At 45.8% G+C, this 27,485-nt stretch overlaps 1 pseudogene; it reads left to right on the top strand.

Annotated features, from left to right (window-relative positions):
* LOC119972688 overlaps positions 1 to 27,485 on the top strand; it is a 94,807-nt pseudogene that overhangs the window by 44,736 nt on the left and 22,586 nt on the right.

The raw sequence follows: 27,485 nt of genomic DNA on the forward strand, positions 1-27,485 counted from the left end.
TAATAACTAGATGACCTTTATTTAACTTTGGAGTGACCGGCTCTGTGCGGGAAATAGGCCTTTATCTGTGTCCACGTGGGTCGGATTGGAAGTCGTCAGGTTCGTCTCGGCTGGGCTCGTCCATTAGGTAGCGATCGCGGGTCCTTGAACTTGGCTGGTTGATAAGCTGCAATGGGTCGCACACACGCCGGTCCAAAAGAGGCCGATCCCTAGTGTGCAGGGCTTCTTATCCTTCTTCTCTTTCATGCCCTTTGGGCGGTCCTATCTCCAGATCCAATAAGATCAATAGGGTTGCGATCACCCTCATTGACCCTGGCCAATTGCGGACACCTCAGTGGCTTGGGCGGGTCTAGCTATCATTGTTCCAGGCATGTAGGCCTTTCCAAATAAGGGGAAGTGGTGCCGGTTAGTCTGCTACTGTTGTAAGTCCTTGATTCAAACTCTATTGTCCTGGGGAAATAGTGCCTCTTAATGGATACAAGTTTCAGTCAGGTCTGGCTTCTTTGCACAGATACCAGAGGCTGTGTTCAAGCTGACTACAATTCCCATGGTCCTTTGCAGGTGACAATTTGGGATGGCTACACTGGACTCGTGTTCCAGAGGCCAAAGTGAATGCTATGGGGCTATGCAGCTTTAAATTTCACCATGGCAGCTGGTGTAACTTAAATGAGTGAATGAATCTAGAATTGAAAGCTAGTCTCTGTAATGGTGGCCACGAAACTATCTTATTGATTGTCATAAAAAACCTTCACTGATGTCCATTCGGGGAGGCAATCTGTTGTCCTGACCCAGGCTGGTTGTTTGTGACTCCAAACCCACAGCAATGTGGTTGGCTCTTAACCCTGAAATAACCGAGTAAGTTCCTTCATCCTTGCTCATTCGTTTTCCTGCACCCATGATTGCAGTTACTTCTAACATGTCCTCATTTGCTGCCAGCCTCTCTTGGAACTTCTCTATAGTGCTATTGAAACATGAAACTTATCTCCTCTTTTATATGTATGTGGATGTATGTCTGCTCTTTGAAATTGTCTTTCTTTTAAGAAAATATTAACGCTACCTGCATACTGTGACAGAATGAAGAGGATTATTCACTAGTTTTGTTTTGTTTTTTGTTTCAGCACCAAAAGGAGAACCAATCGACTACAGTGTGGAGACATTAATTATTTTTGTCGTTAGCCCAGTGATAGTGCTGATTGTTTTGTCTGTTGTTGCTGTCCTGATTTGCCGAAAAATTCACCAGAACAGGATGCAGCGGTTACATGCCCGTGATACTGAAAATGGAGCAATTGATGGCCTTATATCATCTAATGTGGGAGACAGTACACTTGCGGTAATCATTTTTTTCTATTGTTAGAATTATTTGAAGTAAATGGGTATTGTTTAAATGTGAGGAATGTATAGACTGCAGCTGCATGATAGAATGCTGTTAACTGCAAATGTATATCATTGGTTCACTAAAATGCAGCATAGAACAGTTTTTTTATAACCTTTAGTATGGAACATATGGATGGGATTGTGTTTAATGTCAAATGCTTTCAAAACAGGTTTCAAACACCATAATAGGATTCATTTCCTTTTTTGCAAAGTGAAATCCTTAAGTTTGATTGTGTTCACAGGCTTATAAATAGTAAAACGGTGGGAAGAGGAGGAGCGGGATCGAATAGGGACCATAGAGGGGATTTACACATGGAGGCTGGGGGTCTGTCTGAGGTACTAAAGAAATACTTTGCATCTGTCTGTGAGGAAGTGAACACGCAGGGGGTGGACCGCAGGACCCTGAGGGTACTGTGTTCACAGACAGAGAACAAAGGGATGGAGGGGAGCTTTGCCTCGTGGTTGAGCATGGTGAAAAGGATGCTGGGGTTACAATGCAAAGTGACCAATTGGGATATAGGGCCAGGTCAGGAGGTGTATAGAATGACCAATGGGAAGCTTATATGTGAATCTTACTGTGATTTGAATATATCAGCAGAAGTTTCTTTGTATCACTCTCTCTTTATTCTGGGCTCTCAGAAGACAGTGTGTGTGTCCTGAGGTCCTATGGATTGAGTCAGCCTTGCAAGTTAGTTATTATTTAAATGATATGATACCTGCAAATCCATCTCAGATTTTATTGAATCTAGACTGACAGCAAATTAACCAGGAATCAACATCTGTGCCAAGTAAGAAAATGATACTCAGGTCATGGTGAAAGAGGTAATCCAGACACTTGAAGGTGTAAAATCGATGAAGAAGTAGTATAGGATATGCTCTCTCCACTTAAAAATTGTTAAGGCAGCAGGACCAGATGAGATAAATCCAAGGATACTGAGGGAAGTGAGAGTGGGAATTGTGAAGACATTGGCCATGATTTCCAATCTTCCTTAGTTGGGCCAGAGGACTGGAGAATTACAATATACATACGCTTCATAGAATCTAGGGCATGGAAACAGACCCAAACCTGGTCCATGGCAACAATAAAGCCCATCTAAGCTAACCCCATTTGGCCTGCATTTGGACCATATCCCTCTAAACCTTTCCTATCCATTTATCTGTCCAAATTCCTTTTAAATGTTGTCAATGTCCTTGCCTCAACCACTTCCTCCGGCAGCTCTTTCCACCATAATGTACCGAAAAAAAGTTGCTCCTCTTAACTTAAACTATGTCCTGTCGTTCTCGATCCCCAACCCTGGGAAAAGACTTAAGTGCATTCACCCTACCCATGGCCCCTCATGATCTATAGGTGTATTACGCTCCAGAGAAAAAAATCCGAGCCTGTCCAATCTCTCCCTATAACTCAGTCTCTTGAGTCCTGGCAACATCCTTGAAATGTCTTCTGCACTCTCTCCAATTTAATAACATCTTTTCTATAGCAAGATGACCAAACCCGAACGCGGGGCGATCGGACCCCGGGGGGGTGCCCCCACGGTGGCCTGGCCCGGAATCGTGGCCCACCGATCGGCGGGCGGGGTCAGTGCCGTGGGGGCACTCTTTTCTTCCGCTGCTGCCACGGCCTCCACCATGGCGGAGGCGGAAGAGACCCCCCGCCACCATGCATGCGCCGGTGGTGACGTCAGCGGCCGCTGACGCTCCGGCACATGCGCGGACTCACGCCGACCGGCGAAGGCCTTTCGGCCAGTCCCGACGCGGGCGGCATGGCGCCAAAGGCCGTTGGCGGCAGTTTTGGCGCCAGTCGTCAGAGCGGGAGCCACTCCAGCGTGGGCCTAGCCCTAAAGGTACGGAGAATTCCGCACCTTTGGGGAGGCCCGACGTCGGAGTGGTTGACGCCACTCGCTATGCCAGGACCCCCGCCACGCCGGGTATGGGAGAATGTCGCCCCTTATTCCTGGTCTCTTTGCGCCTCCCCCCCCCCCCCCCCCCCCACCCACCCCCCCCCCCCCAAAACTCTTGAGTAAATTGGACTCGAATAGTTCTCCTCTCCACAGCTACCCAATGCTGCCTGACCAGCATTATCTGCTCATATCTTTATTATTGTCACAACGTAGGCTTACATTAACACTGGCAATGAAGTTACTGTGAAAATCCCCTAGTCGCCACATTCCAGCGCCCGTTCGGGTACACAGAGGGAGAATTCAGAATATCCAAATTACCTAACAGCACATCTTTCAGGATTTATGGGAGGAAACCGGAGCACCCAGAGGAAACTCACACAGACACTGAGAACCTGCAGACTCCACACAGACAGTTGCCAGCGGGGAATCGAACCTGGGACCCTGGCGCTGTGAAGCCACAGTGCTATCCACTGTGTGCTACCGTGCTGACCATAACAGTGTAATAAGTGTTTTGCCTTCCAATTCTTTTATACTGTCTAGTTCAAGTTACAGCACTTGACTCTTTCATTTTACTTTTCAGCTAGTCAGGTGAGTTATTTAGGTGCTAAATACCTTTGTTGTTAATAACTGGCATTTTAAATTAGAATAATGTAATCTGGCACTAGTCTTCTAATCTGCATTGACTGGGAATTTGATGAAGGCCCATACATTTCATACCTTGCACTATATGGTTACCTACAAAACCATACTCGGAAGTTCCTGCAAAATCAGCTGATTAAGGTGCTGAAGTCAGTGCTGATGGTGAGATGGAATAGGAGGATCAAGCAAGTAAACTGTATCTAGTTATAAGAAAAAAGTTATATTTTCCATTCAATATCTCTTTGTGACAACACTCTGGTCATCAGAACCAGTATATAGCATTCTACATTAACCTCTTTCTTTAGTTGATCTACCCAATTTCTCCCCAGTCTACAAAGAGAATAGTTGTGTGAATATCAATTAAGACCATTCAAATGTTGACATGACATGTTGTAAATGGCTGGCAGACAGTAGGAATTAACTGGTCTTTTTAGTGACTAGTGGGGTACCACTGGGATCGGTGCTGGGATGCCCACTATTCACAATATATATTAATTTAGATGATGGAACGAAATGTAATAACTCCAAAATTTGCAGATGACACCAAGGTGGGTGGGAGGGTGAGTGGTGAGGAGGATGCAGAGATCCTTCAGTATGATTTGGACAAGTTGAGTGAGTGAACAGTGAATAGCAGGTGCAGTATAATTTGGATAAATGTAGTACAAAAACGGGAGGGAAGGGCTATTATCTGAATGGCTATAAATTAGGAGGGGAACGTACAACAAGACCTGGGTGTCACATGCAGGTGCAACAGGCGGTAAAGAAGGCTAATGGTGTGTTGGCCTTCATAGTGTCAAAATCTTTACATCTGAGTAAGACTTTTAGACTGAAAGAAGTGTAACCGATAATAACACAGTTAAACGTTAAATGATTTTACTTGCAACAAGGAGAGAGGCCGCTGGAATCAAGGGTCGCAGCAGGCACATTCTAAAGAACATGAGGGACATAGAGATCTTTATACACAAAAGAACCCGACCCTCCCCCACAGGTGATACATTGATAATTGCTGAGCCTTTCAGTTGGCAGAGATAAGGTACCATTCCGATATATGGGGGGGGGGGGGGGGGGGGGGGGGGGGGGTGATCAGATGACGTCAATGTCTAATACAGTCATTCTACAGAGGTGAATATACATGAGCAATACAAAGGCCGTGCTAATCGATTGACGTCACTGGTGCCAATGGTACTGTTTAAACAATGGTGTGTGTATGTGTGTGACCATACAAACTGAATTGATCACGTCAGGAGATCGATTAAACTCGACATGTAATCACGTTACAGGGGGCCATCTGTCTGCGAACTGAATTAATGAGGTACCGAAAGCAATTTAAAATGAGATTCTTTCAGACTTTATGTCATGTATCCCATGATGCTTCAGACGGTCAAGTATAAGTTTCCACATTCCCTCCTTTTGTCATATATTCATGACAACATTATTCTGGTATCACCCTTTTCAGTTCAGTTAGGTACAGGTCTTCAGGGGTATTTCAGCAGTTAGGGCCATTATGGTGGGCAGGGGATCTATGCTCTTGGTTGCCATGTGGCAGCAACTCTTTATGGCGAATCCAAGGAAGCAGAGATGCAAACGCCTAGCCCCACTATTAGGGTAATGCCTTGCAATATGGGCTTGCCAAGCCTCCTAACAAATCTTCCAGCCAATTGTCCCAACCTCCCGGTGGAGGCCCGTTATATATTTTGGCTGCCTCCTTCCTGATGTGGGCAGCTAGGTGTGTAATATTTTCTGAGGCGTCTGGTACATATGTGCAGTATTCTGACCCTATTAGGGCGGACGTTCCTCCTTTTCCTGCTCGCGGGAGATCTCTGGCCATCCCATTTTGTAGGGCCATCGTTAGTGTGGCAGCCATTTCGCCCGTGATTTCGTCCAGTGCCCCTGCAGTGCTATTTGCTATCACCTCTGAAGCTGCTGCCACGTTATTGATTCCCGGGCTAGTTTTCCTGGGAACAAAATAGCAAAGAAACGCCCTGTTTCTGTGATGGTCTCCTGCCTCGGGAATGCGCAAGCTTCCTTGGAAGTGAGGGTGAGTGATAGATATAGGGCACCACGAATCCTAAATAACGTGATCCTGACCAGTTGATAGTTAACCAAGGGTAGGCCCTGTACCCGCAGATAAAGTATGTCCCATTATATGACATATAGTGGACTATCCCTTCTACTTGTAGGCTAACAGCAAAGTTACCTTTCCCTGTCATGTTCTTCAGTCCTTCAAGGAGTGAGAAGTAGGAGCTCTGGGAGACGTTGAAAGAGCGTGTGCAGGAGCTATTACCTATTTCTTCCCCACCAGTCAGACTCCTGAATAGGCATATGCTGCCCTTGGGGGCCCCTTGCCCAGTGATATTAGTGAGGAGGAGGAGGAGCGGCCTATGAGATGTGTTGTACTTAGGCTGAAGGCTGCCATCGGGTACCCTGCAGACCCCCAGGTCATCGTACCCCTCACTATCAGTACTGTAGCTATTCCCATTTTTAGAGGCCCCTTTCTGCGGGAGCCATTTTGGAATAGGTACCACTCCCTAGTTTGTGAGGTGCTTAAAGGGATAGGTCTTGGTGGTATTCCCCCTTTACTGTGTATGGGCACATGGGTACAGACCCAACAGAACATAGAACATACAGTGCAGAAGGAGGCCATTCGGCCCATCGAGTCTGCACCGACCCACTTAAGCCCTCACTTCCACCCTATCCCAATAACCCCTCCTAACCTTTTTGGCCACTAAAGGCAATTTATCATGGCCAATCCACCTAACCTGCACGTCTTTGGACTGTGGGAGGAAACCAGAGCACCCGGAGGAAACCCACGCAGACACGGGGAGAACGTGCAGACTCCACACAGACAGTGACCCCGCAGGTAATCGAACCTGGGACCCTGGCGCTGTGAAGCCACAGTGCTACCCACTTGTGCTACCGTGTTGCCCACTTGCAACAGTTGAATAGGTTGGCTCCTCTTGCGTACGCATATGACGTAAAGGAAAGTGTTCATATGCAGTCCAGTAGTTGTCCCAGTTAGTCCCATTAGGCAGAAAATTGCCAGCATTGTCAATCCTGTCCCCCAGTTTCCGAGTCGGGGGCTCTTTTGCAGTGCGATGCGTGTATCCATGTCTGTCGCTCCTTAACCTTCACTGCCGTGTTGGTCGTCAGTAGAATCAGGAATGGACCCTCAAACCTTCGGTGTAGGTTGGTCTTCCTCTTGAAAGCCTTGATATAGACAAAGTCTCCTGTTTCGGGGTTATGGCACTTTCCCTCTGCTGGATCCACCTGGGCTTCCTTGCACTGCGAATGAAATCTAGAAATGCTTTTTGTTAGGGCAAGACAGTAGTTCCAACATACTTTCATCCATCTTGTGAATGTCCATTTGCTTTGCTGTGCACGGTGCTGAGAAAGGTAGTCTCTGAGGTCTCCCCATAACAATCTCATGGAGCGATAGTCCTGTTGCCCTGTTGGTTGCTGATCTTATTACCATTAGTGCCAAAGGTAATAGTTCTACCCATTTTAGTCCAGTTTCATCGCACAGCTTTGCTAGCTTATTTTTTAAAACTCCATTGTATCGTTCCACCACTCCGGCTGATGTTGAATGGTAGCTGCAGTGAAAGTGCTGCTTAATTTGTAGAGCTTTACACCTTTCTCGTATAATAATTCCTGTGAATTGTGACCCATTGTCGCTTGATGGTTGTACGGGGATGCAAAGTCGCGGCACAATTTCTTTTAACAGAAGCTCGAAGTTCCCCCAGGCGTACAAAATAGGGTGATCATTGTGGTGAAGGGGGTAAGCGCCACAGCGGTTGGCTGGGACTTGAATCTCTATTCCTTCTGCTGAGCATATAATGGTAGCGTTCACTTTGCACAAGAGATCTCTGCTATATAGATTAACTAGGGCCTCTTTAGATAATAGGAATGTCTGTTCCTCATTTTGGCTGTTAACCTCAACGCGAAGTAGGGCTGAAAGTGGTATGCGTTGTGGTGTGCCTGACACTCTGGTAACTGTTAGGTAGTTGTTTGAGCAATCTTTTCCCACTGAATGTTCATTGCTTAGCATGGAAAAAGTGGCCCCGGTATCTACCAAAAAAAGGAATTTCCTCACTATTCACCTTAATCATTAACGTGGGCTCGTCATATGGATCTATAGACACCAGGGGCAGTTCTCGTTGTCAATCCTGATGACCCTCCCTGCCCCAGGGATCTGGGACCGAATAATTGGCCTGCGGGCTGCCTAGTATGTGCCCACCCCTCCCACGGCCTCTTCCATTGTGCTGGTTCCCATTCTGTTGGTAATGGCGTTTTTAATTGGGGACAGTCCTTCGGCCAATGGCCCAGATGTCCACAGTTGTGACAACTCTCGTGGCTTGTCTACGGGCATTCCCTGTCCCAGTGACCCCGTTGGCCACGGGTGTGGCAGCCCTTTGTGTCTGTCTGTGTCCCACGTGGTCCCCTGTCATCTCCGAATCCTCTCCTGTTTAAATCACCCTCGACCACTTTGTGGTTGGTGGTGTGGGTTTTGGGGAACCTGGGCGTATTCTCCCGTTTCCTTTTCCAATAGTCCAGTAGTTTCTTCAAACAGGACTGTATTCTTATTCTCAGACTCTCTACTCCTTTCTTCTAAGTCTCGGAGCATGGAAACTATTTTAGTTAGAGATTCTTGCCTTCCGACCAAGCAGATTAATTTAAGGGCAGATCCTAAATCATGTTGCAGACCATTGACGATGGCAATAATAGTGGGTCCTTCTGATGCGGGTTTAGTTAGCCCAGAGTATTGTTCCATGAGTCCCTTGACCCTTTGGGCACAATCCTGGACGTTTTCGTCCTTTCTCTATGTAGTCTCCGTTATTTTGGACCAATTTGTCTTTTTGGGGAAGGTTTTGTGGAGGGCCTTATAGCAATCTGTCTAAAAGTTAACAGCCTCGTGGTTGGTCCTGCGTTTGGGCTCCTCGATGGGTTTTAAAACCTAGGAATTTGATTTCAAAATCTTTGAACCGGTCTTTCAGCCAAACCTTAATAAGTATTTCTCCATCTAAAATGCTAGGTTGATGGCAGAGAACAATGGTTTTAAGCTGGTCCAGTGCTTTTTCTAACTCAGTTTCAGGGTTTCACATTTCCTCAACCATAAGCCTCAACTCTGCATTTGTCCATGGTCTTTCGCGGGCATTGGTTGGCCATCTGGGCCAGCGGGAAAATACCGTAAAGGCAATTGCAGTCCATACTGTGTATCCAACCTCGTGGTGCTGGATGGTAATGGTTGCCTGCCTTCTAGCATTGTCGTAGTTGTTAGTAAGCTAGCATTGTCGGACGAGGATAGGGGTGATAGTGGTAACACTGGGAGGCTTTCCTTAACGACGGGGAGTTAGCGCAGTTTGGAGCAGGGGCGGCATATATGGTGGTGGGACTTCTAACCACATTGTTTGCATTTCTTGCTCATCGCTACTGACCATTGCGAAGCAGTGGCTCGTCATGATCCATCTGTCCTGGTATTTTGTGTCCCTCTTTGTCCTTATTCGGGGTTGCCTTATGGCTGGCTTCTACACCCTTTTCTCTGCCTCTTTCTGCCTCTCTCTTCTAATCCCCAAATGCTGTCCAATTTACCTTTTTGTTTCCTTTATGCCCTGGGTCCCTACCTATCAGGCATTCTTATAGGCATGAATTTCTTTCTAAGTTAAATGACCCGTCAGGCGGGAATGGCCTATTTTCTCTCTCTCTCTCTCTCTCTCCTCCTCTTCCCCCCCCCCCCCCCCCCCCCCCCCCCCCACCGCCATTTTACTCAATTTTTTTAATGGCCTACAGATGACTAGCCACAATTCTGGAGTATGAAAGAGGCTGGTGTGCCCTTTGGTGGTGTTTCATAGGTAATTTAAATTCTGGTATCACTATCCCTTAGTCCAGGTTGTTTCAGTTTACACGAGTTACAACAGTTCTTAAACAGACATACAACTTACAAATACTTAATACTTTAAACTAATTATACAATAAATTCTCGATCTACGTTATTTGCCACTTAGATCGAGTCCTTACTTGTAGAACTCTAACTTATCTAAACCGTATGGCCGAATCCTTCTTGGGTGTCCCGACAACCCTCAGTACAAATACTGCCAACTTTGAATGTGTTCCCAACACGTGTTGCAGTACGCAAGGTTGCCCCGTGGCAGAGGCCTTTTACCTTTAAAATGTTTCTCTCTTTCACGTCCTCGACGTGTAGGCTGGTCCGAACAAAACCTTTTACTTTTTTTTAACTGTCGAGTTACTTTCAGGACCTGTGTTTTCAAAAACCCTGCTTATTAATCGCAAGAGAAAATGTTTTTTGTTTTTTAAGAGTAACCGGGTCCTGGAGTACAAAGCCTTGCTGATCGCAGTATCTGGGCCAGCGGGAGCAGAATGTTCTTGACCTAGGCAACCGCTGGGAAAATCCCACAGTATAAAATTATACTTGTGGCCACTTAGGTTTTTCCCCTCAGCCATCCACTAAGCACTTTTGTCCGCTCCTTCTGGGGTCAGAATAAGTGATCTCGGTGGAACCTCCAAATTACTGTTGAAATCTTTAACATCCGAGTAAGACTTTTAGACTGAAAGAAATGTAACAGATAACAACACAGTTAAAGGTTAAATAATTTTACTTGCAACAAAGAGAGAGGCCGCTGGAATCGAGGGTCGCAGCAGGCACATTCTGAAGAACATGAGGGACGTAGAGATCTTTATACACAAAAGAACCCGACCCTCTCCCACAGGTGATACATTGATCATTGCTGAGCCTTTCAGTTGGCAGAGATAAAGGTACCATTCCGATACAAAGTGGGGGGGGGGGGGGGGGGGGGGGGGTGGAAAATCAGATGACGCCAATGTCTATTACAGTCATTCTACAGAGGTGAATATACATGAGCAATACAAAGGCCGTGCTAATCGATTGACCTCACTGGCTCCGATGGTACTGTTTAAACAATGGTTTGTGTGTGACCATACAAACTGAATTGATCTCGTCAGGAAATTAATTAAACTCAACACAATGTAATCAGCTTACAGGGGGCCATCTGTCTGCGAACTGAATTAACGTAGTACAGAAAGCAATTTAAAATTAGATTCTTTAAGACTTTATGTTAGATGTAGACCCATGATGCTTCAGTCGGCACGATAGCAAGAGGATTCGAGGAATGCTGCAAATATACAGGGCCATGATGAGGCCATACACCTGGAATATTGTGTGCAGTTTCGGTATCCTTATCCGAGGAAAGATGTTCTTGCTCTAGGGGGAGTGCAGCGAAGGTTTACCAGACTGATTCCTGGGATGCCAGGACTGATGTATGAGGAGAGATTGAGTCGTTTAGGATTATGTTCGCTGGAGTTCAGAAGAATGAGGGGGGGAATCTCCTAGAAGCCTATAAAATTGTAACATGACTAGACAGGATAGACTAGAAGGATGTTCCTGATGGTGGGGGTGTCCAGTACAGTCTAAGGATACGGAGAAGACCATTTAGGACAGACATGAGGAGAAATGTCTTCACCTGGAGAGTGGTTAGCGTGTGGAATTCGTTATCATAAAGTAGTTGAGGCCAAAACATTCTATGTTTCCAAGAAACAGTTAGATATAGCATTTGGGGCGAAGGGAATCAAAGGATATGGGGAAGGCGTGGTTCAGCTGTTGAGTTGGATGATCAGCCATGATCATTATGAATGGCGGAGCAGGCTTGAAGGGCCGAATGGCAGCCTCCTGCTCTTATTTTATATGTTTCCATGTAACCATGTAGTAATGACTGCCGCTTCTACATTAATGCTGTTTTGTGTTCTTCATTCTTAGGATTTGCTTGATCACTCCCGTACATCAGGCAGTGGGTCAGGGTTGCCATTTTTAGTACAACGTACAGTCGCCCGACAGATCACATTGATGGAATGTGTAGGTGGGTAAACCAAGACACAAATTGAGCCATGTTTACTCAAAATAGATGATTTGACTATGATCACCAAGCAAACAAGAATATGAACATTTTAGTCTACTTGCCGGAATTAGTCCTTGGCCAGCTGTATTGTTCTTTCAGAGATTTTTGATGATCTACTCGCTCATCAGCAGTCCATTTCACCAAATTGCCTTGGCGAAAAAATGCTGTCAGTCTTCATATAGTGGCCGTTTGACAAACGAGAAAGCTGGCTTTGTGGTCATCCAAATGTCCTCTTTTTTTTTTGCAGCCGCCATTTCCAAAAGGCTGAAGTAAAAAGAAGAGTGAGCAACTTTTAATTTAACACGGTGACAAAATAATATTAAAAAGAAGGAGAGAAAGACTGTATAATTTGTTTTTAGTTCAGCTGAAAACCTATAAAACTGATGGACCCGGGGAGACAGGGATTTCCCTGAACAAACCGTGTCTGAAGGTTTCACTTTTCATTATTAGATGGCCAATATTTGCAGAAATGTCTGATTTTAGTTTAGCATGCTATCCTTTTGGAAAATTTGATGAGACTAAACCTAATAATATTAAATTGGAAGAACCAATGTGTGCTTACGCACCTAAAACAACTCGTTAACCGTTGAAAACTAAATGTTAAAATCCAGACAGTAAAACAAAACAACGAACAGACAACTATTTACGCTAAGGTTTCCTTGCCCCAGTACTGATAACTCTTGTGGGCAGTGTAGTTAAGCAAGCAAAGCTGCAGGGTTTGCTCAAAAACTAAAATAATAAAGCTTGAACTGTAAATATTTTAACAGCCTACTTACCAGGAAAGTCTGCAATGCACTAAAACCAAACTCTGAAAATGATTGTGGAAATCTTTTTCCTATATATCCCCAAAACATGAATCATGGAAGAGTCTGTCATGAGAATAAAGAGCAACAGAGACATAAATTGATTGTGCATTAGAATCATTCTGCAGAAGGGGGCCATTCGGCCCATTAAGTCTTCACTGGCCCTTTGAGTGAGCACTCTACCCACTCCTCTGTCCTAACCCTGAACGTCCCATAACCAAACCTGCACATCCTTGAGCACTTAAGGGGAAGTTTAACATGGCCAATCTACCTAGCCCGCACATCTTTGGACTGTGGGAGGAAACCAGAGCACCCAGAGCAAATCTACGCAGACACTGGGGCGAATGTACAAACGCTACACAGACAGTGGCCCAAGGCTAGATTTGAACCTGGATCCCTGGTGCTGAGGCAACAGTGATAACCCCTGTGCCACGGTGCAACCCATATAAAAACTATAATGGTAATATATAGTTAAAGCTAAAGGTGCCACCAGATAGCCAGTGCAAAACAGTTGAAATGCCAGAAGCTGCAAATTCCTGTTTCCTCTAAATAATCAAAACAGTTAATCATAAAAGGCACCTGCATCTCAAAGCAAATCTTCGGCTGAAGTGAACCGTTAACAGTTTTGGAGCACAATATCGTGAAGCAGGGTCAAATGGTTCTAGAATAGTTCAGTTCAGAACCTTGAACAGACCTTTACATGGTAAAATACATATAACATGCTTAGATGTGGCAAAAACAGTTTGTGGATCATTTTGTTTTAAATTTAGAGTACACAACTATTTTTTTCCAATTAAGGGGCAATTTATGTGGCCAATCCACCTCACCTGCATATCTTTGGGTTGTGGGGGTGAGACCCACATACACACTGGGCGAATGTGCAAACTCCACTCAGACAATGACCCCGGGCCGGGATCGAACCCGGGTCCTCAGCGCCCTAGACAGCAGTGCTAACCACTTCGCCACCTAAGTTTGTGTATGATATTGTGCATGCCTATAGGTCTAGGTATGGTATAGTAAATAGTTGAGCCAAACCAGGGAACCTGCCACAAATATCTTTGGCAACCAATTTTCTTGTTTCTTTTACAGTGAAAGATTAGAGCTCCACTGCGTTGTAACTATCATGCATTTGCTGTCCCATAGCTAAACTGCTAAAGTGCTATTTGCCTTACTCAATATATGCTGTTCTGATCACTCCGGTTTGTGGAATGAGCTTTATATCCAGTGGAATTGAGTTCAGCTGAGAACAAGACAATGTGAGATAAATTGACACGTTCGCAACATTTCGATGAAGAGCTGAAGCTGGCTGTAATTTTTTGATTTAACATTTCACTTAAATTGTCCCCCCACCACCCAAAACAGGAAAGGGTCGCTATGGAGAAGTTTGGAGAGGTCAATGGGCAAGGAGAAAACATTGGCAGTGAAAATCTTCTCATCCAGAGACGAGAAATCTTGGTTTAGAGAGACTGAAATTTATAATACTGTCCTTCTTCGTCACGAGAACATATTAGGTGAGACTATACATGATGCAGAGTATGAATCAAAGTTGGTTTTCATTATAAACCATGTCAATTTAGTACTGCAAGTTAGGCACAGGCAAAACTGGGGTGCAATGCCTGCTACTTTGATGAGTATTGATGGTGAAATGACATCGTACCTTGGCACCAATCTCCTGTATAGAAAACCTACTCAGGAGCTGCTTCCATTTAAAAAGATAAAAACAGAAAATGCTGTAGATATTCAGCAGGTCAGGCAATGTCTGTAAAGAGAACTGGAAGCACGTTTGCATCTGTTGTAGCTGAAGTCACAATGCAAATGTTATTAAGCAATTGAAACCGAAAAGGTGTTACAATCACCACAACAGTGTGTTGTTAAACATAATGGCAGCCCTGCACACCATGAAACAAAGGCACAACTTTAGTAGTTACCAGTAGGGCCAGTTAAGACATCATGATTCTAGCACAGGTTGCAGTCAAAGAAATATTCTCAAGGGACTGTAGGCATTCAAAAGAATACAGTGCACAACCCACCTCTTAAAATGTAAGTTTTTCTGTGCATCAATCATGAAAACTTTAACTTAAGCCCCTCCCTCCCCTGCCATACCACAAAAGGATTTCAACCTAAAAAGAAACATACTAGTAAGCAGGTAAAGACATAAAATAAGTGTGATGAATGTATCAGTAGCTGCTGTAACATAGAACATAGAACAGTACAGCACAGAACAGGGCCCTTCGGCCCTCAATGTTTGTGCCCGAAGCCATGATCACCCTACTCAAACCCCCCCTATCCACCCTATACCCCTACCCAACAACCCCCCACTTAACCTTACATTTATAAGGACACTACGGGCAATTTAGCAGGCCAATCCACCTAACCCGCAGCATCTTGGACTGTGGGAGGAAACCGAGCACCCGGAGGAAACCCACGCACACAGGGGGAGGATGTGCAGACTCCACACAGACAGTGACCCAGCCGGGAATCGCACCTGGACCCTGGAGCTGTGAAGCATTTATGCTAACCACCTGCTACCCTGCTGCCCCCTTACGGTACCTTACCTTTAATGCATTGGCCTTTAAGACCGGGCTTGGAACCCTGGGGCCGGACTCCGCCCCCAGGAAACGGTATATAATATGAGGCTCACTCGGCAGCATGTGATGGGCACACTTCTCGGCTGCTGTTCAGTTCTCAGATGATTAAAACTTGAATTACCAATCTTCTCTCCTGTGTCGTAATTGAGGATATCTCAATAAGCACAAAAATAACACTGCAGAAATTTTGGAAAGACTGCATATACTGAGCAATAAAAATGCAACAGGGCAAACCATATCTTAAACCTACCATGTGTAAAACCAAAGAATATATATGGGACAGGGGAACGCAAAAAATAACCCACATTAGATGAAAATGAATGAAATGAAAATAGCTTATTGTCACAAGTAGGCTTCAATGAAATTACTGTGAAAAGCCCTAGTCGCCACATTCCGGCACCTGTTTGGGGAGGCTGGTATGGGAATTGAACCGTGCTGCTGGCCTGCCTTGGTCTGCTTTAAAAGCCAGTGATTTAACCCAGTGTGCTAAACCAGCCCCTAGATTCCACTGTTTGCACTTTTCCATTCCAAAAAAATCATCCAATCACCATCAATTTGTTTTCTTCAACACCTACAACATGGCAATCTTCCAAGTTAGATCAAAAATTTATTTTTGTTGGAAGGAAAAGTGATCGGGAAGGATGTGAAAATTGGGTAAAATCAAAATAAGAAGCATAGATAAGGAGAAAGATAGGATGGGAAGAGAACAGGATCTTCAGTTAACATTGTGATATATATTTCTTATATAGGTCCATTGTACAATAATAATTCTAATGTAAATTGCTTCATTAAGTTAATACTGCTATTCTCATGGTACAGGAATTGGAAACCTGGCTGGGTAGCAGTTTAAACAACATATTAGAAGACCAGATGCAATGAGAAATTGTATAAAGAAAATAAATGCCTAATGGTGGAAATGGGAGGGGTGGAACCCTCGGAGGTCCCAAGGGAGCGGGAGTACTCATTTTTCTCAGCGGTCCATAGAGTGCACTCGCAGATTGACTTTTTCATGGTGGGGAAGATGGTGCTGGCTGGGGTTAAAGGTCGGAGTACTCTGCAATTACAATATCAGTTCATGCTTCGCATTGGATGGACATGGTACTGAAGATGATACAGAGACCAGGGTGGAAGTTAGACGCGGGACTGTTGGGGGACCGAGGGTTCTGTGACAAAATTGAAAAAGTAATCAAGGAATGTGTAGGTTTTAACTGCGCGGGTGAAGTGTCTAAGGCGGTTGTCTGGGAGGCTTGAAAGGTGATGATGAGGTGATCTCGTTCAAGGCTAGGCTAGACAAAGAGGAGAGGTTAGGGCAGCAGAGGGTAATAGATGAGATGCTGGAGGTAGACAGATGGTATGCAGAAGATAGGGACCCAGCGCAGTTGGAAAAGAGGAAGGAACTCGAGGCGAGCTTTGACCGACTATCTACCAGGAAGGCGGTACACTAATTGAGGCGAGCAAGGGGCAGTTTACAAGCATGGAGAAAAGGCAGGTCAGCACCGTAGGGATGCTGCAGCAAGGGAAATTGTCCAGGTGCAGGAAAGGGCAGGGAAGTTGGTGATAGCTCCAGATCAGATTAACAAGGGGCGAGATTCTCCGCAAATCTGGAGAATCGTAAAGGCTGCCGTGGGACAGGCCGTGACCCACGGCAGTCTTCACGCCCACTTCCAGGGCCGATTCTCCCCCCCCGGGCGGGGCTAGGAGCGCAGCCCCAGTGCGTCACGGCGGCACGGCCTTGACGACGGTCGTCAAGGCCACACGTCAAGCGTCACGCCGGCTGACGCGGCCGATGACATCCGCCGCGCATTGCGCAGGTTGGACAACGCCAACCCGCGCATGCGCAGTTGGCATCTTTTCCCTCAGCCGCCCCGCAAGACGTGGCGGCTTAATCTTGCGGGGCGGCGGAGGGAAAAAGAGTGCGTCCTTTATGGACGCACGGCCCGCGATCGGTGCCCACCAATCGCGGGCCTATGCCCCCGGGCCCCAGATGCCCCAAACAGGCATCTGGGCGGCGTTTCTCGATGGCAGCAAGCAGTTGTGTTTGCTGCCGTGTTGAAACGGGGCGTGAAGGCTCGGCCCATCGGCCTCGGAGAATCGCCGCTCGCCGTAAAAAAACGGCGATTCGTGGCGCGGGGACGGGAGAATAGCGGGTGGGTGTGAAAAATGTTGGGAGGCCCTCCCGCTATTCTCCCACCCGCGATTCTCCCACCCGCGTGGGGGGGCGGAGAATCGCGCCCATGGTCTTTAAGGAATTCTATGAGAGGTTGTATAGGTCAGAGCCACCTGGGAGAGGCCGGGGATGCAGGAATTTCTAGATGGCTGGGGTATCCGAGGTTAGGGAAGAGGGACAGGGCTACGCTAGAGGGGGTGATAGTGGAGCAGGAAATAAAGATACGATTGGGAGGATGCAGTCAGGGAAGGTGCAGGGCCGGATGGTTTTCCGGTGGGATATTATTAAAAAATTCAAAAATAAGCTGGCACCCCTGATGGTGGGGATGTTTGAAGAGGCGATAGGGAAGGGGGTGTTGCCACAAACTTCGGGGCAGGCATCGATTTCCCTGTTACTTAAGAAAGATAAGAATCCGACGGAGTGTGGGTCGTATAGGCCCATATCACTTTTAACGTGGAAGCAAAGATATTGGCGAAGGTACTGTCAGGTAGGCTGGAGGAGTGCCTCCCGAAGGTGAAAGGTGAAGATCAGACAGTGGTTGTGAGAGGGAGGCAGCTCTTTTCGAACATTAGGAGAGTATTGAACCTGGTTATGGTACCGGCGGAGGGGAAGGAAACAGAGGTGGTTGTGGCATTGGACGCCGAGAAGGCGTTTGACGGGGTAGAATGGGGGTACCTGATGGCAGTTCTAGAGCGGTTTGGAATTGGACCCAGATTTGTGGACTGGGTAAAGCTATTATATAAGGAGCCGAGGGCGAGCGTCCGCACAAATAACACCAGCTCAGAACACTTTCCTCTCCACTGTGGGACTAGACAGGGATGTCCTATGTCCCCCCTGCTGTTTGCACTCGCGATTGAGCCATTGGCCATCGGGTTATGGTGTTTGGGGGTATGGAAAGGGATAGTGCAGACGGGGATAGAGCATAGGGTACTTGGCAAGTGTGTCAATAGGGGGAATACTGGAGCTGCTTCTGGTGTTTGGGTCTTTCTCAGGGTACAAATTAAATCGCGACAAGAATATTTTGTGGTGTCCCGGCCAGGGGTGGGAGCAGCGGTAGGGGGACTGCCATTCCGTAAGGCAGGGACTCACTTTAGATACCTAGGGGTGCAGGTTGCTCGAGATCGGCGGGGGCTCCGTAGGTTCAACATATTGTAAAGAGGGTGGGGAGAGTGAAAGCTGATCCGCAAGGTAAGATGGTCTCCCTCTGTCACTGGCGGGTCGGGTACAAGCAGTTAAATGAATGTGTTGCCGCGATTCCTGTTTATTTTTCAATGCCTGCCGATTTTTCCTGCCAAAGCATTTTTTTAGAGAGATTGAAGGGATGATTACCTCATTCATAGGGGAGGGAAGGTGGCCAGAATTAAAAAGGTGCTACTACAGAGAGGAAGGCAAGCAGGGGGTTTGGGTCTTCTGAACCTGATGTATTATTCCTGGGCGGCGAATGTGGAAAAGATACAGAGGTGGGTCAGAGGGGTTGACTCCCAATGGGTCAGAATGGAGGAGAGTTTTGGTACAGGGTCGGGATTGAAGGCGCTAGCGACAGCGCTACTCCCGCCGGCCCCGGGGAGATACTCTGGGTGTCCGTTAGTAATAGTTTCGTTGAGAATTTGGAGGCAGTTTCAACAGCACTTTGGGTTGGGGACAGGGTCAAGGGAAATGCCGATTAGCGGGAACCATAGATTTGAGCCAGGGAAGTGGGATGGAAATTTTCAGAGATGGGAGGAGAAATAAATTAGGACACTAGAAGATTTGTTTCTTGGTGGTCAGTTTGCAGGATTGAAGGAACTGGGAGCGAAGCATGGGCTGGAGCAGGGATAAATATTTAGAAACATGCAGGTTCGAGACTTTGCCAGAAAGGAGATACAGAGCTTCCCAGTAGAGCCGGCTTCCACATTGCTGGAGGAGGTGCTGACGACAGGGGGACTGGAGAAGGGGGTTGTATCGGCGATTTACGGGGCTATTTTGGAGGAGGAGAAGGGAGAGGGTATGGAGGAGGGGTTCTGGTATGAGGTGCTCTGGAGAGTGAACGCCTCCATCTCGTGTGTGAGGTTGGGGCTGATACAGCTGAAGGTGATGTATAGAGCGCACCTTACAAGGGCGAGGTTGAGCCAGCTCTTTGATGGGGTAGAAGGTGTGTGTGAACGTAGTGGGGGGGGGGGGGGGGAGCCCCACACACCATGTTCCTATGTTTTGGTCCTGTCCAAAGCTGGAGGATTACTCGGAGGTGTTTAATGTAATTTCTAAAGTGGTGCACGTGAAACTGGACCCGGGCCCGGGAAGCCATATTCAGGGTGTCAGACCAGCCGAGGTTGGAAACGGGCGCGGAGGCAGATGTTGTAGTCTTCGCCTCGTTGATCACCTGTGCCCTAGTGTGGCGGGGGGGAGCCGGCTGGAATTCTTGACGCTTGAAAAGGTCAAATTTGAACTGAAGGGAAGGATGGAAGGGTTCTACAATTCATGGCCGTTATTCATTATGCACTTTCGTGAATTGGATCACATCGAACATTAGGAGGGTTGTGGGTGGGGCGGGGGGGGGGGGGGGGGGGGGGGGGACCTGTATGTGCTAATGGTGACTATGGGTGATTTCAGATTCCTTTTTGTCATTTGTTTGGTTTTTTTAAATTTAGAGTACCCAATTCATTTTTTCCAATTAAGGGGCAATTTGGCATGGTTAATCCACCTACGCTGCACACCTTTGGGTTGTGGGGGCGAAACCCACGCAAACACGGGGAGAATGTGCAAACTCCACACGGACAGTGACCCAGAGCCGGGATCGAACCTGGGACCTCGGCGCCGTGAGGCAGCAGTGCTACTCACTGCACCACCGTGCTGCCCTATTTGTTTATGTTAACATGCGGGCTAATGTTTGGGGTTTGATGGGAGGATGAGATTGTTGTTATTGATATGGGGATTGACATTACAATCGTTACTGATTATTGTTTATTGTTGGGTGTAAATCTGGGAGAAAATGTGAAAAAGGAGAATAAAATATTTTTTAAAAAGAAAATAAATGCCAGAGATAGAATGAAGGGTCCAATTAAACAAGTGGAAATGACAAAAACATGAAGACTTGACATTTTGCCAACTTTTTAAAAAAAGTTATTAGGCAGCAAACAGGGTTGTGAGCATAGAGACACAATAAGGTACTCTGCACTGGTCTACATGCTTTTTGTTTCTTTCAATATCTTGCATATAATCTTTATTGTCACAAGTAGGCTTTACATTAACACTGCAATAAGTTACTGTGAAAATTCCCCAGTCGCCACATTCCGGTGCCTGTTCGGGTACACTGCGGGAGAATTCAGAATGTTCAATTCACCTAACAAACACGTCTTTCAGGACTTGTGGGAGGAAACTGGAGCACCCGGAGGAAACCCACCCAGACACAGCAGAACATGCAGACTCCGCACAGACAGTGGCCCAAGCTGGCAATCGAACCCAGGTCACTGGCGCTGTAAAGCCACAGTGATAACCACCGTGCTACAGTGCCGCCCATAATATTGTTCTACATCTCTTATTGCACCTTTCTCCAAGAGTTGGAAAATAAATTTGTTGTAATACAATCAATTATTCATTTTGACTTCCTTTTTTTCCCCCCAAGGTTTCATTGCCTCAGACATGACATCAAGGAATTCTAGCACCCAGCTTTGGCTTATCACTCATTATCATGAAAACGGTTCACTCTATGACTATCTACAACGAAATGCAGTGGACACTGTAGTTTGCCTGAATTTTGCCTTATCTATAGCTAATGGTCTGGTGCATGTCCACAATGAAATTTTTGGAACTGAGGGAAAGCCTGCAATTGCACACAGAGACCTGAAAAGCAAAAATATCTTAGTGAAAAAGAACCTGCATTGCTGCATCGCTGATCTTGGTGAGTATTAGTCCTGTCCTGTCTTCACTTTAAAAGGAAAAAACAATTTGGCAAAAATGCTATATTAATTAATGTCTGCTTTTGTAGGGTTAGCAGTGATGCACTCACAACAAACAATCAGTTAGATGTTGGGAATAACCCTAAAGTGGGCACGAAACGATATATGGCGCCAGAAGTACTTGAAGAATCTATTCAGGTGGACTGTTTTGATGCCTACAAGCGTGTAGACATCTGGGCATTTGGACTTGTATTGTGGGAAGTAACTAGGAGGACATTCAGTAACGGTGAGCATTACGATAACTATTCTTACAAGTCTCTTTTTCTATTACAAGGCAAGACTTCAAGAATTCAAAAAATGTAAAGTTAATTAGTTGATTAGTAAATTACTTTTGCCCTCTGCAAATAAAATAGTTGTGTGTTTAAAAATTGTTAAAGTTAAACCTTTATGTCGTTCCAAGAGTTGAACATATTTACTAGCCGGTTCACTTTTGTAAAGTCTTACTGGCAGGTTGTTTCGAGCGAGTGCTCTATAATCAGGAATCAAAACTAGAAAACATTATCTTCCTGAATGATATTCTACCCGTAGGCAGTCAATGTCTCTCAAAGTTCTGGCTCTTCCGCCATCACCACTGAAAGTCCGCTGGCGCTACTGTTGGCCATGGCTTGTAACCTTGAGCATGAGACCCTTACGTAGGCCTGTGGTGACTCACAAGAGCAGAAGCATTTGTGAGGTCCCAAATGATTCGGCTACACTAAGTTCGTAGAATCATAGAATTTACAGTGCAGAAGGAGGCCATTTGGCCCATCGAGTCTGCACCAGCCCTTGGAAAGAACACCTACCTAAGCTCACACTTCCACCCTATTCCCTTAACCCCACCAAACCTTCTTTGGACACCATGGGGCAATTTAGCATGGTCAATCCACCTAACCTGCACATCTTTGGACTGTGGGAGGAAACCGGAGCACCCGGAGGAAGCCCACGGAGACACAGGGAGGAAGTGCAAACTCTACACAGACAGTCACCTGAGGCTGGGTTTGAAGCCGGGTCCCTGGAGCTGTGAGGCACCAGTGCTGATTTCGGACCTCATCCGTTTTTTTTTTACCTCTGTCGTTTGTGCCAATGTGTATCACAACCACTGGTTGTTCATTCTCCGCTACATTCATTAAATTTGGTTATCCAAATGGCCATGGTTGGATTTGAACTTGCAACTATTGAATTGTTGGTCAGATATCTGTAACCATGAAGTTGCTGTGCCCTGTGATGAATGGCTCCGTTTTTTATTTGAGACATGTAACTTTAAATGCCAGTTTTGAACGTTCCATTTATTCCATCGAGTTCTTAATTTCTTTTGGACACCCATAGGTACTTAACAAACTGTCCATTTTGGTCACTACTATATAGTGAAAAGCTAAATTTCTTGTGAGAGAGCTAAATGAAGATATGAAAAAGGCATTGGACTGACTTGAGACAGCATGAAAATTCTTCACTTAAATAGAAACGTAGGAACATTTTGCTGGAGATCGTTGCTGGCTAGAATTGGAAAAGGTGATTGTCAGTTTGCTGTTTGGGATGAAGTTGAGGTTTCAGCCCACCAATGTGGGACATCCTCGGAGCGTACCATTACTCCTATTTGAAATGGATACGGACTGAGTAACGGCAAAAGGTTTTGTTTTTAGTTAGGGCATCATGATCGCAAAGGTAGATGACCCTGATGGGAGTTATGTACAGGCCCCATAGCAGTAGTCAGGATGTGGACAGAAAATCAATCAGCAGATCGAGAAAGCATGTAAAAAAGACAATATTACAATAATCATGAGGGACTTCAATATGCAGGTGGACTAGGAAAATCAGATTGGTAATGGATCCCAAGAAAAGGAATTTGTGGAATGTCTAAGAGATGGTTTTTTGCAGCAGCTTGTGACAGAGCCTACTAGGGAACAGGAAATTCTGAATTTAGCGATGTGTAATGAGGCAGACTTGATTAGGGAACCTAAGGTAAAGGAACCCTTAGGGAGCAGTGACCACAATATGATAGAATTTACCCTGCAGTTTGAGAGGGAGAAGCTGGAGTCCAATATAACAGTATTACAATTAAATAAGGGTAACTACAAAGACATGAGGCAGGAGCTGGCCAGAGTTGATTGGAAAAGGAGCCTAGCAGCGAGGAGTGGAACAGCAATGGCTGGCATTTTTGGGGGTTATTCGGGAGGCAAGGCAGAAATTCATCCCAAGGAGGAGGAAACATGCTAAAATTTAGAATACCAAATAAATTTTTCCAATTAAGGGCCAATTTAGGGTGGCCAATCCACATTGTGGGGGTGAAACCCACGCAAACACGGGGAGAATGTGCAAACTCCACATGGACAGTGACCCAGAGCATGGATCGAACCTGGGACCTCGGCGCTGTGAGGCAACAGGGCTAACCTACTGCACCACCGTCCTGCCCCCAAGGCATCCATTGTTGACGAGGGAAGTCAAGGGCAGCATAAAAGCAAAGAAAAAGCAGACAAAGTGGCAAGGATTAGTAGGAAGCCAGAGGATTGGGAATCATTTAAAAGCGAGCAGAGGGCAACTAAAAAAGCAATAAGGGGAGAGAAGATGAAATATGAGTGCAAGCTAGCTAGTAATATAAACGAAGATAAGGAAGAGTTTCTTTCAATGTATGAAAGGTAAGAGAGAGGCAAAAATAGACATTGGACCACTGGAAAACGTGGTTGGAGAAGTAATAACAGGAAACAAAGAAATGGCAGACAAACTGAACAGTTACTTTGCATCAGTCTTCACGGTGGGAGACACCAGTGGGATACCAGAGGTCCAGGAGAATCAGGGAGCAGAAGTGAGTGCAGTGGCCATCACTAAAGAGAAGATTCTGGGGAACTGCAAGGTCTGCAAGCAGATAAGTCACCTGGACCGGATGGACTACACCCCAGGGTCCTAAAAGAGATGGCTCGGGAAATTGTGGAGGTATTTGTGGTGATCTTTCAGGAATCACGCGATGCAGGAAGGGTCCCAGAGGACTGGAATGTGACTAATGTAACACCACTGTTTAAGAAGGGAGCGAGACATAAGACAGGAAATTATAGGCCGGTTAGCCTGGCTTTGGTAAGATTTTAGAGTCCGTTATTAAAGATGAGATCGCGGAGTACTTGGAAGTGCATGGTCAAATAGGACTGAGTCAGCACATCTTCTTCAAAGGGAGGTCGTGTCTGACAAATCTGTTAGAGTTCTTTGAGGAGGTAACAAGGAAGTTAGACAAAGGAGAACCAGTGAATGTGATTTATTTAGATTTCCAGAAGGCCTTTGACATGGTGCCGCTTCGGAGACTGTTAAATAAGTTAAGAGCCCATGGTGTTAAGGGTAAGATCCTGGCATGGATAGAGGATTGGCTGACTGGCAGAAGGCAGAGAGTGGGGATAATGGGGTCTTTTTCAGGATGGCAGCTGGTGACTAGTGGTGTGCCTCAGGGATCTGTGCTGGGACTACAACTTTTCACAATATGCATTAATGATATGGAAGAAGGAACTGAAGGCACTGTTGCTAAGTTTGCAGATGATGCAAAGATCTGCAGAGGGACAGGTAGTATTGAAGAAGCAAGGGGACTGCAGAAGGATTTGGACAGGCTGAGAGTGGGCAATGAAGTGGCAAATGAAATACATGTGTAAAAGTGTGAGGTTTTGCACTTTGGAAGGAGGAATGTAGGCATAGGCTATTTTCTCAATGGGGAAATGCTTCGGAAAGCAGAAACACAAAGGGACTTGGGAATCCTTGTTCATGATTCTCTTAAGGTTAATGTGCAGGTTCAGTCGGCAGTTAGGAAGTCAAATGCAATGTTAGCATTCATGTCAAGAGGCTAGAATACAAGACCAGGGATGTACTTTTGAGGCTGTATAAGGCTCTGGTCAGACCCCATTTGGAGTATTGTGAGCAGTTTTGGGACCTGTATCTAAGGATGTGTGAGCCTTGGAAAGGGTCCAGAGGAGGTTCACAAGATTGATCCCTGGAATGAACAGCTTGTCGTATGAGGAACGGTTGCGGACTCTGGGTCTGTACTCGTTGAAGTTTAGAAGGATGAGGGGGGATCTTATTGAAACTTACAGGATACTGCAAGGCCTGGATAAAGAGGATGTTTCCACTCGTAGGAAAAACTAGAAACAGAGGACACAATCTCAGACTAAAGGGACGATCCTTTAAAACCGAGATGAGGAGGAATTTCTTCAGCCAGAGGGTGGTGAATCTGTGGAACTCTTTGCAGCAGAAGGCTGTGTAGGCCAAATCAGAGTGTCTTTAAGACAGAGATAGATAGATTCTTATTAATAAAGTTTATGCGGAGAAGGCAGGAGAATGTGGATGAGAAAACTATCAGCCATGATTGAATGGCGGAGCAGACTTGATGGGCCGAGTGGTCTAATTCTGCTCCTATGTCTTATGGCACAGGCTTGGAGGGCCGAAGGGCAGGGAGAGGTGTATTAAATTCATCTCTACGGCCTTTTCCCAGCAGCTAAGTTTAACCCGTTTCAGTGAGCGTGATAAAAATTTTTAAACATACTTCCAAGTTTAAATACGCAAAAAATAGTTTGAGTTGTTGAATTTAATTTAAGAGAGCAGTGTGTTGTTCACTTGACAACTGTCCATACATTTATATAAGGGCATACCAGATAGCGTCACCTTCAGAGCATAAAACTTAGGAGCAGGAAGAGGTCATTTGGCCCTTCGAACCTGCTTCATCTTCAATAAGATCGCTGCTGATCTGATGGTGGTCTCATCTCCACTTTCCTGCCTGCCCCCTTGCCCCCATTAATCCTCACCTGTCAATACTCTCCCTAACTCTGCCTTGCATAAATTCAATGGCCCAACCTCCACTGCTTTCTGAAGAAGACAATTCCACAGACTAACAACCCTCGGAGAAATAAATTTCTTCTCATTTCCATTTTAAAAGGGAGACCATTTATTTTTAAACTGCGCCTCTCATTCTAGTCTCCCCCACAGGAGGAAACATCCTCCTGGTATCCACCCTATCAAGTCCTCTGTATGTTTCAATAAGATCACCTCCCATTCTTCGAAGCTCCAAAGGTTATGGGCCCAACCTGTTCAGCTTTGTGGTGTAGCAGCTTTCTTTTTTTTTTGAAAGATAATTTATTGAAGGTACATAAATTGAGAATACAAAAACAGGAACAGTCCATAACACTAAACAACAACGAACACCACATAATATATTAATAGTACATATAGCACTGTACCAATACAATACAACAGGAACCCCATAATATATATATACACATACACAAGTATGACGCCAACACCCTGTTGTGGTATTGTCTACTGGTGTAAAATTTTAAATATTTCAGAAGATTTCAGGGTTTCTTTTTAACCATTGTCACCACAGGAAATTATGCAGAAATTTCTTGGGTACATCTTTAAACAAGGCTATCTCTGGCAAGACGACCTGAGGCCACGGCACCACTGCTTTGAGAACCCCAAGGCTGGGGGGCATCACGCACCTTTCGAACTCTGGAGCCAAGGGCACTGCCTGCATTGAGAACCTGAGATTTTGCCTGCCCTAAGAACCCTGTGCTCAGGGACATGACCACCATGTGTACCGGAGGTGCCTGTGCATCACCTACCTTGAGAACCCCTGGGGTCAGGAGCCTACCTTGAGAACTCCGGGCCCAGTAGCCTCACCCACTGAGTGAAGCCTAGGGCCTTGTCCACTGTAGAAGCCTGCGGCCTCACCCAGCTTCAGAATCCCAGGGACCAGGGGCATCATGCACCCTGAGAATGCTTAGCCATCTTGATCTTTTTTGTATTGTCACATTTATTTAGGATAATTTTGCACTGTCATCCAAATTAAATGTGTTGAGAAGTTTAATTCTTTTTCAGGTATTGCGGAAGAGTATAACCTCCATTCTATGATCTGGTACCGAATGACCCTAGTTTTGAAGATATGCGAAAAATTGTATGTGTGGAACAGCAAAGACCAAATATTCCTAATAGATGGTTCTCGGATCCTGTGAGTTCAGTATTCTTTGTATTATGTAATATAGCTTTATTATTTGCCATTTCATTCCAGAGTTCTTGATCGTGCTGTACTGCCAAATCTGTTATATCCTCTTCTCAGTTCAATTTGCCCCATTCATGCATATTTTGGGGCACTGTCCCCTCCCTCCACCAGAGACAGAGAAGTTATTGCAGATGGTTAGGTGGATTGGCCATGCT

The sequence above is a fragment of the Scyliorhinus canicula genome, chromosome 10 (assembly GCF_902713615.1).
Source record: "Scyliorhinus canicula chromosome 10, sScyCan1.1, whole genome shotgun sequence".
In the NCBI taxonomy this organism is placed as follows: domain Eukaryota; kingdom Metazoa; phylum Chordata; class Chondrichthyes; order Carcharhiniformes; family Scyliorhinidae; genus Scyliorhinus; species Scyliorhinus canicula.